Raw genomic sequence first — 13416 nt, 5'->3', positions numbered from 1 at the left:
CTTGAGGACTAGGTTGGAAGCAGGGGCGTAACTACAGGGGAGAAACCCCTGTGACTGCAGGGGTACCCAGAGCTATAAAGGGTCCCCAACTACTACTTCACTCCCTCTGATAAAGGGGTCCATCCTTCAGATCAGGTTTTTTTTTTTTGCCTATACTTGTTATGGGTGTTAAGATTACGATTGTCCACACTTGTTTTTTGACCCTTGCAAGATGGCCCAGCAAGCTGTTAGGGTCACCAGAGTTAGGCAAGGGAAAGAGTATGAACATTGGGGGGCCCCAACTAAATCTTGCTGGGGGCCCCATGATTCGCACTGGATTGTCACTGGGTATTTAGTGAGTTGAAGGGTTTTTTCAGATTGATAAAGGGTCTTTGATCAGATGGCCTAAAGGTAACATTTGAATAAGAACTGTGGTGGTGCAGAGTAGAGATGATCAATGATATGAAGCGCTTTGGGCCCTATGGGAGAAATCGCTATAGAAATGTAAATGTTATATGCAAATACTTTAGAGGTTTTGCAAATTTATGTTACTTTTTATGCAGCTTAAAATTGGACCAATCAATTTAAACCTAGGTGGGACTTGATTGGTCCAATTTCAAGCTACATATATTTGCATAAAATTTACATACAATTGCATAAACAGGTCATTGATCATCCCTAGTGCCGAGGACAGTAAATGAGAAACAGAAATAAGCGCTTCACCACGGTTCTACTCCCTCTCTGTCTATGGATACAAGGTCTTATATGTGGCCACACCTCCTAACTTTATAAAGATGGCAAAAGGAATGCCTTTTAGCACAGAGGTTTTTAGGCAATATCCTTAGGGACAGTTCCAGTTATGGGAGACTATTTTGTCACCGATGTTGATTTATGCGAGAGTTAACCACCCTGACATACGCTCTGTACAGATGGTATATCTCCCTGCTGAATTACACAGAAACTGCCATTAACAAAACATTTGTAAAGCATATACTTGGCTCTGATCAATACATGGTTGCAATCCGAGATGTGTTACAGGGGAAATTTTATGTGATAGTAAATGCCAGACTAAATGGGTAGCTTTCCAGTTTTTAATTAAATGCCTCCAGCATTGGAGCTGCCTTTTATTGGGTGTGGCAAGGCATTCTAAAGCGTCCCTACAGCATGACCGGAGGATCTGGCTCCAAAGGTTTTGCTTTTGACTACAGGAGTGGACAAGTTATTAGATCCTGTTATCTGAGGTTGTGGGAGATGTGACACAGTTGCAACAAGTCCTCCAGGTATCCATGGACTAAATTGTGTAGATTTGTGGATGTTAGCAGAGCAATTTTGTAGAGGATTCTGGATTTTATGGGTAGCCAGTGGACTGAGCAAAGGATTGGTGTTATGTGGGTTGACAGATAGCTTACTCTCCAAAACACTGCTTGAATGCCCCAGTGATTGTTTAATCCCTTTCAGAATACAACAGTTCTGCAGGATAATCCTGCCACCCTAGCTAGTAATGGAAGAAGATACCGAAACACTGGAAGTGACAGTACATGAAGGAGAGGGAGGAGCAGGCAGTATGTACTAACTAGCTGTGTACAGCAAGTGGGGAGACCATAGCAACAGACAAAGGCAATAATGTAGGCTGTTTGTAACACGAGACAGAAACCATTCAAAATTCCCAACCAAAAGAAAGTCTTTCATTCCTTCACAGATGATGCAATTGTCACATAAGCCAAAAACTCTGCACTATATTATACTGAATTCAGTTAGTTATAGGCAACATGTTAAGTAGAAACACTTGTAATAGTTAAGGGTAATTTTAACTGAAAATAAACACGTGAAAATGATTTTTTTATTTCAACACATTTTTATTTGAGTTTTGATACAAACAAACATAACACCAATTGTACAGTGCAACTTCAAAAAGTGGCGGATAAATGACAGGGTTCCAATTAATCACCATTCTATGCCCATACCTTAGGTCTTGTGAAAAGATTTTATTACAAGAAAAACTGAAAATGTATTACATTTAGGACATCCCAAAAGATAAGAAAACAAATCAAGTCCAGGAAGCGCCTTTAAAACAAGAAAGTCGACTCCTGTTTGACCTGCTACAGGGACATTGGTGGAAGAGAGAGCAGAAAGAACAAGTTTACCTTAGCAGTGGGATTGTCCAAAGGGAGAAGGTGAAGGGGGGGGGGGGGGGAACGAGTGATGACCAACCTTGCATCAAACCATTTGTAAAGGTCGTCCGGAGGTGATGATATATCTATGGTAAAAGTTGGCATTGCAGAAGATTAGTAGGGGCCTACACTATCATCTGAAAGTGGTTTGTTTGTTTCTCACCCAATTCACTGAGCTTTCCATTGCAGGGTGTAATGTGGAGCACTTTCTATGTAGATGACTCTCCATTTCTGAATCATAATCTGTTGCCACTGTGAGACTGGTGAGGGAGGGAATGTCCTCTAAGGCCTAATTTGCTAGGATTTATTGGCATGCTGCACATATCAGATGGGCAATTACTTTTCTATTAAGTTATAGGTATATCTTGATTGAATACCTATGAAAGATACGGCAAGAAAGAGGTCAACTTAGGGCATTCCCATAAGATATGGAACACGTTTTGCCAACAATGGGTAGATCTATTATCAAATTTCATTAAGTTTTGATATGTGTGGAACAATTAGACATCTTTCATTGGGTGTCGTAGACTTTGTTACGAACAGTGTTGCACCATTTCACCTGCTGGTGTTATCACAAGTCACCAGTAGGTGGCTCTGCTAGCTTTCCAATGTTACATGCAGTTTCCACTTTCACCACAAGATGAAGTATCTCAGTTTGGACATGTTTCTGATCAACAGGTTTTCTCCTGGCAGTCAACCACTTCCTATTTAAAGATTACCAGAGATGATAAAAGCTAAATGTTTTATACAGTATATACCTGGGGCTTCCTCCAGCCCCATAAGCATAGATCGTCCCCACGCTGCCAGTCTTCTCCAGATCCGGTACTTAGAAGACAGAGGACAGTGGCATGGGAGTGATCCGTGCTTATGGGCCTGGAGGAAGCCCTAGGTATGTATAAAACTTTTATCATCTCTGGTTTCCTTAAAGACAACCACACCCCTTGCAACAATACCAGATCTTCAGTTAGCTTGGCTTCTGTTTCTGGTTCACTTCCCGATACTCCTCTCTGTACTTGCTTATCCTGATCTGTTCGTGTATGACCTTGGCTTTCTTCTTGACATTGCTTGTGTTATCTGAGTCTGTATGATCTGTACTCGCTTATCCTGAACTGCTCGTGTATAACCTTTGCTTTCTTCCTGATATTGCTCCTGTTACCTGATTCTGTCTGCTCTGTACTCGTTCATCCTGATCTGCTAGTGTGTGACCTTGGCTTGCTTCCTGACATTGCTCCTGTTACCTGATTCTGTCTGCTCTGTACTCACTTATCTTGATCTGCTCATGTATTACCTTGGCTTTCTTCCTGATATTGCTCCTGTTACCCAATCCTGTACCACAATTACATAAGTATTTTGACATTGTATATTTTGTACAGTATATAGTTGGCTAGTATGTGGCCTATTTGCCGTGTGGGAGAGATTATCGTTTGTTTTCACTTATGTGTATATAGCACAATTCATTAAAAGCACAGTGTCACTGTATATTTGTGTCCAGACTGTTGTATATGCTGCTAAATGTGATCACCTGATACTTGGGCCCATATGCAATTCACTTTTTCACCTGAGTTTTCTCCTGGGAGATAATTTTTCATCTTCGATTTAAAAAAGTTTTCCAGCACTTTTTTACCAAAAAAAGTACCAAAAAGTATGTGAAAAAGTAATATTCATTTTTTTTAGTATTTTCTTGCTTTCTGGAGGCTTAACAAGCATTTTATTGACAAGTTTATAAATATCACCTAGGAGAAAACTCAGGTGAAAAAGTTAATTGCATATGGGCCTTTGTGGGAGCAGTAACAGCTTTCATAAAGTTCAGTACAGAAATATAGGCATTTGTTTCTTGAGACCAAAACCTAGCAAATTTCTCAAGTGGAGATGGTGAGGTTGCTATACTGTATAATATTGATATTCCACATTCAGTGGGATCTGGATTTTAAGGTACAATTTGATGGGATGAGGCAGGGGGTGTATTATTAGATTGTGGGATTTTAACCAGTGGGACAATTGTATATGTTGTGTAATGATCGCTGCTGCAGCAGCTATTACTGGAAGTAGTAGTGCTGCAGCTCAGGCAGTTCTGATCTATTTCCATGCAAGTTGCATAGCTTTGTCTGTCTTTCCCTGCTGTCAGCTTGTGACTGATTATCATTCACCTGTGTGGGAATCTGCATGTCTGCTCCCATTGGATGACCTCAGTATAAAGATCTGCTTCCTGCAGGGTTTCCTTGGGTTTTCATAGCTTCAGCTTAAGCCTGCCTTGCTGTCGCTTTAGCCCCCGATCGTGTTTCTTGTTATAAAGATACTTTGCTGGTTTTGCATCATATATTGGTTCATTGCCAATATATATGCATACCAGCACGTTTATTATTTTCCTTGTATTTGTGTTACGTGATACATCAGTGTCGCTGATGTATACGTACACGAACTGTTTATATCATGTGTTCAGTTAGTCAGTTTTCCAGCACGTTTTGGTAGTTTGCGCGTACCGTGACCACCCGTGCTGAGGTAGTTATCCTGTTCCTGGTCCTGTTTGTGGATTGCGTTCATCTCTGCGAAGAGATAACGAATCCTTCTGAATCCTGTTCTGTTACTGTTTGTGGATTACGTTCATCTCTGCGAAGAGATAACGAATCCTTCTGAATCCTGTCCTGTTACCGTTTGTGGATTGCGTTCATCTCTGCGAAGAGATAGCGAATCCTTCTGAGTCCTGTTCCCTGTGTTACTCCATTCCTAGTCAGCGTTCCTGCTTATGTCATATATCGGTTCATTGCCGATATATACATATGTTAGTCAGACGTTACAAATAGTTTCATTGATAGCTGTAATTGTAATACGCTAGGAAAACATACTTATTGTATATTTATCTGTGTTACGTTCATCTATCTTAATCCTGCTGTTTTCTGACTGTCCTGTCCTGTCTTTGTGAGGCACGCCATCGCCGCATCGCATTGGCTGCCTCATTCCAGTCTGTCTGGTTTTGGACGCTTGCTGTCGCTAAGTAGCCGCTAGCTAGCAAGCGTTCATTCTGTCTACCTGTCCTGATCTCCTCAGTTCTGGTTTGTGCGCTCAGCGCTACTTTGCGCTGAGACGTTATAACGAAAGCATTGTTTGTGGCTGTCAGATCTGCACCGGCTCTGTGCGCCACAATCTCCTATTGCAGTCAGTCCTCCCCTCCACTATACTAGGGATAGCCTGTTTCCTGGTGCTAGTGTGTGTACCTCCTCCACGCCAGCTCATGCGTTGCATGCTGACTGTGGAGAATACACCACCAAGCCTTACATTATGAAAACCCCATTACCAATCCCCATTGTGGGGGGGATTCCCAGAAAGTATGACACTGTTAATTATGGTTCCTGTTCCTTTAAGAAATTTGAAGAACTTAGCTCTGAAACAGAAAATGAGTTTTTCTCTGAATGTGCCAGGTTCCTGACCAATCCTGATCTCCAAGCGACTCCTGTTTCAACCTGGGCACTCCAACTAAGTTATATTTTGTTTAAAGGGGAATTATTCCAGTGGGCATTTAATGTTCTCAATCATTCCGATTTGAAAGATAGACCGCTGGAATTTCTAGCGTTTGTGATCCATAACTGGTTGCGCATAGATCCATTGCCTTTTCCTCTTAATGAACTCCTGGCAGCAGGCCAATCAGCTGCTCCTTCAATTGCTTGCAAGAATGAGCAGCAAGCAGAAAGTGTTACTGATAATTTTCCTGCAGCTTTGAATAAATCACCAAAAACCGCAAGGTCAAAGGCAAAACGCAAACGTTCTAAGAAACGTGTCCAATCTGCAGAATCGTTATCCTTAGCGACTGAGACCTATAATGAGATTCTGCCATTAACAGATAATGAAATGCAATTGTCTTTCAGGGGAGTTAAATGGACTTATGAAACTACTAATGAACTTTCCTCCCTGGCTAGGGAAAATAAAGATTTTTGTTTAAAAGAATTATCTGAGTATGATTATGATGAGATATTACAGAGTATTGAACAAATCAACTTATTTGTGAACCAAGGGAAGTTTGCATACACTACAGTTCAACACTTGCTACAGGTATTGGAGATTCTTAAGAATAAGGAATCTGCCAATCACCTGCTAATTAACCCTATACATGTGCCTGCCACAATCATATCTGCAGACTGTGATCAGCCTAAATGTTTCGCTGTTAAGTATGCATGGGATCCTCCATTCGAGAGGGGAGAGATGGAAGCCCTGGTCTGTGAATGGAAGAATGATTCAAGTTCATTTTGTCAATTTTACAGTGCAAAAAGTGAAATGGTATTGAACGCATGCATTAAGTCAGCCTATAACCTAATAGAGGCTGGTGTGTGTAGGTATGACTGTGTGGCTCCCTTGATTGATGTGTGGGAACTGATTTTGGATGATTTTTATGTGACTCCGAATTCGCAAATTTGGCGTTCTGACCCGCCTGCTTCAGCACCTTTGGCTGATTCAGCAGGTGATTCGGAGCTCTTTTTGTGTGAAATTGAAGTTCCTGCAATTCCACCCTGTACCATGGATAACTCAGTGTTACTTCCCAGTAAAACAGAAGCCACTGATACATTCTTAACCTTGCCCTGCGCAAATTTCTCAGCAGAGAATCCAGAGGTCCTGCTGACTTCCGAGTCCAGCCTAGCCAGTACTCATGACTCTTTGTTTAGTGAAACAGACACCAGAAAAATCTTGCCTGTCTCTGCAAACACTTCTGCAGAAATTACCTGTGTTAATAAAGTTCAACTCCTGTCTGATCCAGCAGATGCTATAGATGCACTACATCAGTTTCCGAGTCCCAGCAATCCTGTCTAGTAAACTCAGAACCCCAGCATCTGAATTTTCCAATTTTACAAATGAATGGTGATTCAGATGCGCAAACATTGTGTCTTGATCTTCCTGTTTCTACACCTCGCTCTAGTTTCGTGAATAGCTCAGAGCATCTGCTATGTGAACCTGAAATCGCAGAATTATTACCTTGTTCAGAAAATTTTCCAATAAATTTGCCCTGTACCATGAATTGTGCAGTGGATCTCTCCAATGAAACTCAGGTCACAGAATCATTATGCTGTCCAGCAGGTGCTTCCATGGTTTTGCCCTGCAATATGGACTGTTCAGTGATCCTGTCCAGTGAAGCTGTGGTCGCAGAGTCTTATGCTTCACCCAGTACTTTGGATACTTTAAACCCTCTAGCAGAGGAGGCTGAAGCACTGCTTACCTCAGTTGGTGTTGCAGTAATATTCACTTGTCTAGCAGCTGTTTTGGAATTACAGTCTGCTCTAATAAAACTTGATGAATTTCTGCCCAGCAAAGCAGAAGCCATTGAAATATTGTCCTCGTCAGCAAGTGTGTCAGATACCTTGTCCTGTACACAGTCTGATTTAACCAATGTTGTTGAGTCCCTCTCCAGTGTTGTAACAGCCGAGGAACTCCAGCCCTGTCCTCTGAATGTTTCAGAAGTCTTGCCCTGTAACATGGATAATTCTGATTCTCTGGTCAAAATAATAGAAATCTCAGAATTTCAGTCCGGTCTGATGAGTGTTCCTGAAACCCAGCCCTGTATCCTGAAAGATTCTGGTTCTCTGGCCGCTGTGGCAGAGGTTCCAGAGTCCCCTTCCTGTCCAGGGAATTCCTCAGTTTTGCCTAGTCCAGTGGGGGCTGCTGCAATACTGACTTGTTTTGCAGCGCCTCATGAGCTCCAATCCAGTGTATTAAATGAGTCTCTGTCCAGTCCAGAGGTAGTTGTGGAGTCCCTGTCTGGTTCAGTGCATACATCAGAAGATTTGTCCTGTCTTGTTAGTGCCCCTGAATCTGATTTGTTACTGACTTTGCTGGAATCAGCGACATCTAAGTCTGATCCAGCATTCTCGTGTAAAAGTCCAGTAGTTGCGAAGTTTAGTCATGATCATTTTTTTTTGGCCAGTCCTGGTTTTGGTCCTGTCTTGGCTGACCCTGAGGCTCACAGTTCCTTGACATGCCCAGAGGTTTCTCTTGTGCCGGTGTGCCCAGATGTTCTTTGTGTGCCAGAATGCCCAAGTGTGTCTAAGGTGTTAGCGTGCTCTGATGCTTCCTTAGTGGGAACACGTTCTGATATTGCCAGTCTGCCTGCATGCCCAGAGATGGTTCTGGTCCCTGAAAGCCCTGATATTGATGTTTGTCCTTGTGGCCCTGACTCGGGAATTGCCCTAGGTTCCATAGGGGTTCTTGATGGTTCTCCATGTGAGCCTAAGGGGCATTCTGACCTATGGGGATCTCTTTGGAGCTTCAAGGTGTTCTGGGAGGTCTCTGAGAAAACTTGTCCTGGTGCCTTGGACTGGTTCAACAGTGGGTTTTGTGTTGGTAAAGACAGTACCGGTGGGCATTGCAAAGGCTTTGGCGTTTCTGAACGGTTCCTGGAAGGCGGTGGGTATCGCTCAGGGAGTTTCGGAGGGCTTTCTTCTGGAAATCATGGTTCTGATGGGTGTCACACTGGGGCTTGTAGTACTGATGGGCATGGTTCTGTAGGTTCTGGTTCTGATGGGTCCAGTCTTGTGGGGACTGATTCTGGAATTCGGTCTTGCCGGGCTGTCCCGGTCATCATGAATTATCAGTCAGACTGTTTTGTTGGGAATTTCAGTTTTGAAAAGCGTCTGGAATCCGCTTTTAAAGGCGGGGGTACTGTAATGATCGCTGCTGCAGCAGCTATTACTGGAAGTAGTAGTGCTGCAGCTCAGGCAGTTCTGATCTATTTCCATGCAAGTTGCATAGCTTTGTCTGTCTTTCCCTGCTGTCAGCTTGTGACTGATTATCATTCACCTGTGTGGGAATCTGCATGTCTGCTCCCATTGGATGACCTCAGTATAAAGATCTGCTTCCTGCAGGGTTTCCTTGGGTTTTCATAGCTTCAGCTTAAGCCTGCCTTGCTGTCGCTTTAGCCCCCGATCGTGTTTCTTGTTATAAAGATACTTTGCTGGTTTTGCATCATATATTGGTTCATTGCCAATATATATGCATACCAGCACGTTTATTATTTTCCTTGTATTTGTGTTACGTGATACATCAGTGTCGCTGATGTATACGTACACGAACTGTTTATATCCTGTGTTAAGTTAGTCAGTTTTCCAGCACGTTTTGGTAGTTTGCGCGTACCGTGAACACCCGTGCTGAGCTAGTTATCCTGTTCCTGGTCCTGTTTGTGGATTGCATTCATCTCTGCGAAGAGATAACGAATCCTTCTGAATCCTGTTCTGTTACTGTTTGTGGATTACGTTCATCTCTGCGAAGAGATAACGAATCCTTCTGAATCCTGTTCTGTTACCGTTTGTGGATTGCGTTCATCTCTGCGAAGAGATAGCGAATCCTTCTGAGTCCTGTTCCCTGTGTTACTCCATTCCTAGTCAGCGTTCCTGCTTATGTCATATATCGGTTCATTGCCGATATATACATATGTTAGTCAGACGTTACAAATAGTTTCATTGATAGCTGTAATTGTAATACGCTAGGAAAACATACTTATTGTATATTTATCTGTGTTACGTTCATCTATCTTAATCCTGCTGTTTTCTGACTGTCCTGTCCTGTCTTTGTGAGGCACGCCATCGCCGCATCGCATTGGCTGCCTCATTCCAGTCTGTCTGGTTTTGGACGCTTGCTGTCGCTAAGTAGCCGCTAGCTAGCAAGCGTTCATTCTGTCTACCTGTCCTGATCTCCTCAGTTCTGGTTTGTGCGCTCAGCGCTACTTTGCGCTGAGACGTTATAACGAAAGCATTGTTTGTGGCTGTCAGATCTGCACCGGCTCTGTGCGCCACAATCTCCTATTGCAGTCAGTCCTCCCCTCCACTATACTAGGGATAGCCTGTTTCCTGGTGCTAGTGTGTGTACCTCCTCCACGCCAGCTCATGCGTTGCATGCTGACTGTGGAGAATACACCACCAAGCCTTACATGTTGGCTGAGCTTATTCCCAGAAATTTACATTCCTATTTGGGCAAAGGCCTTAGGGCCATATGCAATTCACTTTTTCACCTGACTTTTCTCCTAGGAGATAATTTTTCATCTTCAAATTAAATTAACTTTCCAGCACTTTTCAACTAAAAAAGTACCAAAAAGTAAATGAAAAAGTACTATCAAAATTATTTTGAGCATTTTCTTGCTTTCTGATGGCTTATAATGCATTTTATTGACAAATTTAAAAATATCACCCAGGAGAAAACTCAGGTAAAAAAATGAATTGCATATGGGCCTTAATTCACTAAGATCATGCTGGAAATAATACAACAAGAGAAAACTTGCCACCACACAGTGAGAGAATAATCCTATCTCTTCATTCCTTAAGTTACCTCCTCTGTAGTTAAGTTACCTCCTCTGTAGTTATTTTCACACGCAGTTAATTAACAGCCTGTCTTTAACTTTAGAATTCTGGAGTTATTTTAAGGTTTGAATAGTTAACTTAAAGATAGAAGAGTTAACTTTTAGGTTTGCCTGAGGTAAAATGTTTTCTGAATACAACATGCCTCATCACCATGGTGATCACTCTAGAAACGTTATTAAAGACAGGAGATAAGCTTAGTGAATTGAGGCCAATGAGAATAATTTTCCTTCTTTAAATAACTCATGAGTGGAGGTATCCGAAGCATTAGCTTGTATTTTGTAATTGAAGACAAGGATAATCGATCCAAAGAGGGAGGGATAGTGATAGTGAGGGAGGTTAGTATCTTCTCTCAATGGACTACTGGCCGACAAGGTTTTCCAGGCTTGGAAGGTGGCTTGGATAGATGGAATATCCAGGATAGCCGGGGACAGCTCCAGGAAACCCAGTGTTACAAGGTCTTTTAATATGAGAGGATTCACTATGTCTGATCCTATGGAAATCCAAGGCTTGCGAGAGGTGGGCTGCCACCTTTGCTTGGACATTTCTAAAGCACTGTCTTAATTTATTGAAGAAGATTCGGGAGTCCATACCCCCTATTTTTCGTAGGTAATGTAAGGGTGGAGAAAGTAATTTTATGCTTTTTTTTTCTTCTCAAAGATATTTCAAGATTCTGGACCAGGCCTGAGAAAATAAGTTTGAGGGTAAGGGAATGAGTATAGTATGGATGATATACAAAATCATTGGAGGAACCCTCGTCTTGTAGGCAACTATTTTCCCTGATAACAACAGTTCAAGTTTACCTAATTGTGTTCATTCATCTCTCATTTGGGTTAATAAAGGGAGGAAGTTGGCTTAATAAAGCCTGGGCAGCAATTTTGATTCCTAGATAAGGTATATTCCCCTCTGCCCATGGGAATGGAAATTGGTCTGCTTAAGCTTTTTTAACTTCAGGGGAGAGATGGAACCCCAATAGCGACAACCTTGATTAATTTTCTTCACCGAATGAGGCATTTGAAGAAGCCTGAAAGGCCTCCCAAACTCCAGTAAGGGATTTCATAGCGTCAGATATTATTAACCTTTTTAGCAACCAAATGAATTAAACTTAATTGGCTGCAGAGCCGAATTTTTCCTGCCAGTGGGGAAGTGTACCTCCCCAGCCTGGCAGGCTAGGTAGGGTATGCAGAGTGGGGTGCAGGGAGCTTTTATAGTTACATGCCTGGAAGGCTGGATCGGCTACTTCCCTCCTCTACCGTGGTGGCAATGTAATGCTGATATGTCTTCTCAGTTCTGATCACATGATATGATGTGATCGGGATCCAGGAGACCATATCAGCATTACAGCGCCACCCATCTCTTCAATTACCCCTCTCCCACTACTGGGTAGCACTGTTATGCTGACACGGTCTCCTGGATCCTGATCACATGTCATATCATGTGATCGGGACCCAGAAGACATGTCAGAAGTTCAGAGTGGCAGGTGGAGGAAGAGAAGAAGCCATTCAGAACAGGTAATTATAACTGCTCCCTGCTGCCCGCTCTTTGGCTGCACTAGGCAGCCAAACAAGATTTGCCAGCAGAGGTTTAGAGTGCACAATAATTTTCAAACAAAATATTTCATTTAAAGCGGTTTAGACATCATCTGCAAAAAGATTCAGTACATTTTTTTGGCCAAATGTCTCAAGTCCTCTAATAGGATTTCTCTGGATAGTTGCTGCTAGAGTCTTGATGATCATTATGAAAACAAAGAGGGATGGGGCATCCCGGCCTAGTACCATTCGTTATACTAAACTTTTTGAAAAGAAAATCAGAAACTGATGGATTTTTATATAAAGCCATAACTGCCTAATGGAAGATCCCAGATATGCCAAATTTAAATAGCACCGCAGCTAAAATCCCCAGTGAACCATGTTGAAGGCCTTCTCTGCATCCAAAACTAGAAACCGAGAAGGCTTCCGACAGGACCCCCCCAAAATGCAGCATATTAATGACCCTTCGATGACCACCTGGTGCTTGCTGGCCTTTAGTAAAGCCCACTTTATCTGGAGCAATAATATCAGGTAAACAGGCTATTAGCCAACGTTTTAGCTTAACATTTAAGGTCACAATTGAAAGAGACGAGATGCGTCTGTAGTTTGAGGCAATACTGGTATCCTTCTCTTCCTTCGGAAGTACGGAAATTGTAGTTTTGGTCGATTCTGGAGGTATAAATACCATATTAGAGATGATTTCAATAAATGGAACAGAGGGCCTGGGAACCTGACCAGGGCAAGCGGATCAGGAAGCCGCAAAAAAAGAAAAAACGCCGCTTCTGTGGTGCCGCACCGGCCCACTTTCACTTTTGTGACCATGATCATGACGCTGCAAGGGGAGACTGTGTGTCTCTCGCAGCGTGCATGGAGATGGGAACGGCAGGGAGCGCGGCCAGGGGGAGAGAGCTGCCCAATGGCAGCTCAGGAAACCCTGCAGGAATTCCCCTGGTGGGCGTTTTGAACAGGGAATTCCGCTCCCCTGTGTTTACCTCCGAGATAGCAATATATATTGTCGCTAATCTCGGGGGCATAGCGCTGTGGGGGGGGGAGCAGAGAGCATCGGTGTGGGGACACAGAGGCATGTCATGAGGCAGATAACATGCCTCTGTGTGTGTCCCATCTGAACCCCCCCCCCCCCCCCCCAATCTGCCAATCTGCCAATCTGCCCACCTCGGGTTCCCTCGAAACTATAGTATAAAGCCAATACATGAGGGTTGCAGTTCCTCTATTCTCCACAAGATGGTGCCATCTATTTATACGGAATGAAAAACACAGACAGGAAGCCATAGATGAAGAGGGAGGAAGTACAGAGGGGGACATTGCTGGGACTGGCGGTAGAAGAGGTAAGAAGAGAATCTGTTATATTTACACCCAGTAACATTGATATCCCTCACACCCTAACCCTCA

General features: G+C 43.0%; 1 protein-coding gene across 1 annotated transcript in view; it reads left to right on the top strand.

Moving 5' to 3' along the window:
- LOC137535057 (zinc finger protein 605-like) overlaps window positions 1-13416 on the top strand; it is a 46222-nt gene that overhangs the window by 10760 nt on the left and 22046 nt on the right. The gene's annotated exons all lie outside the window — the stretch shown is intronic.

The sequence above is a fragment of the Hyperolius riggenbachi genome, chromosome 10 (assembly GCF_040937935.1).
Source record: "Hyperolius riggenbachi isolate aHypRig1 chromosome 10, aHypRig1.pri, whole genome shotgun sequence".
NCBI lineage: Eukaryota > Metazoa > Chordata > Amphibia > Anura > Hyperoliidae > Hyperolius > Hyperolius riggenbachi.
Note: the sequence above shows the minus strand (reverse complement) of the source record. Positions and strands in the feature narration are given on the sequence as shown.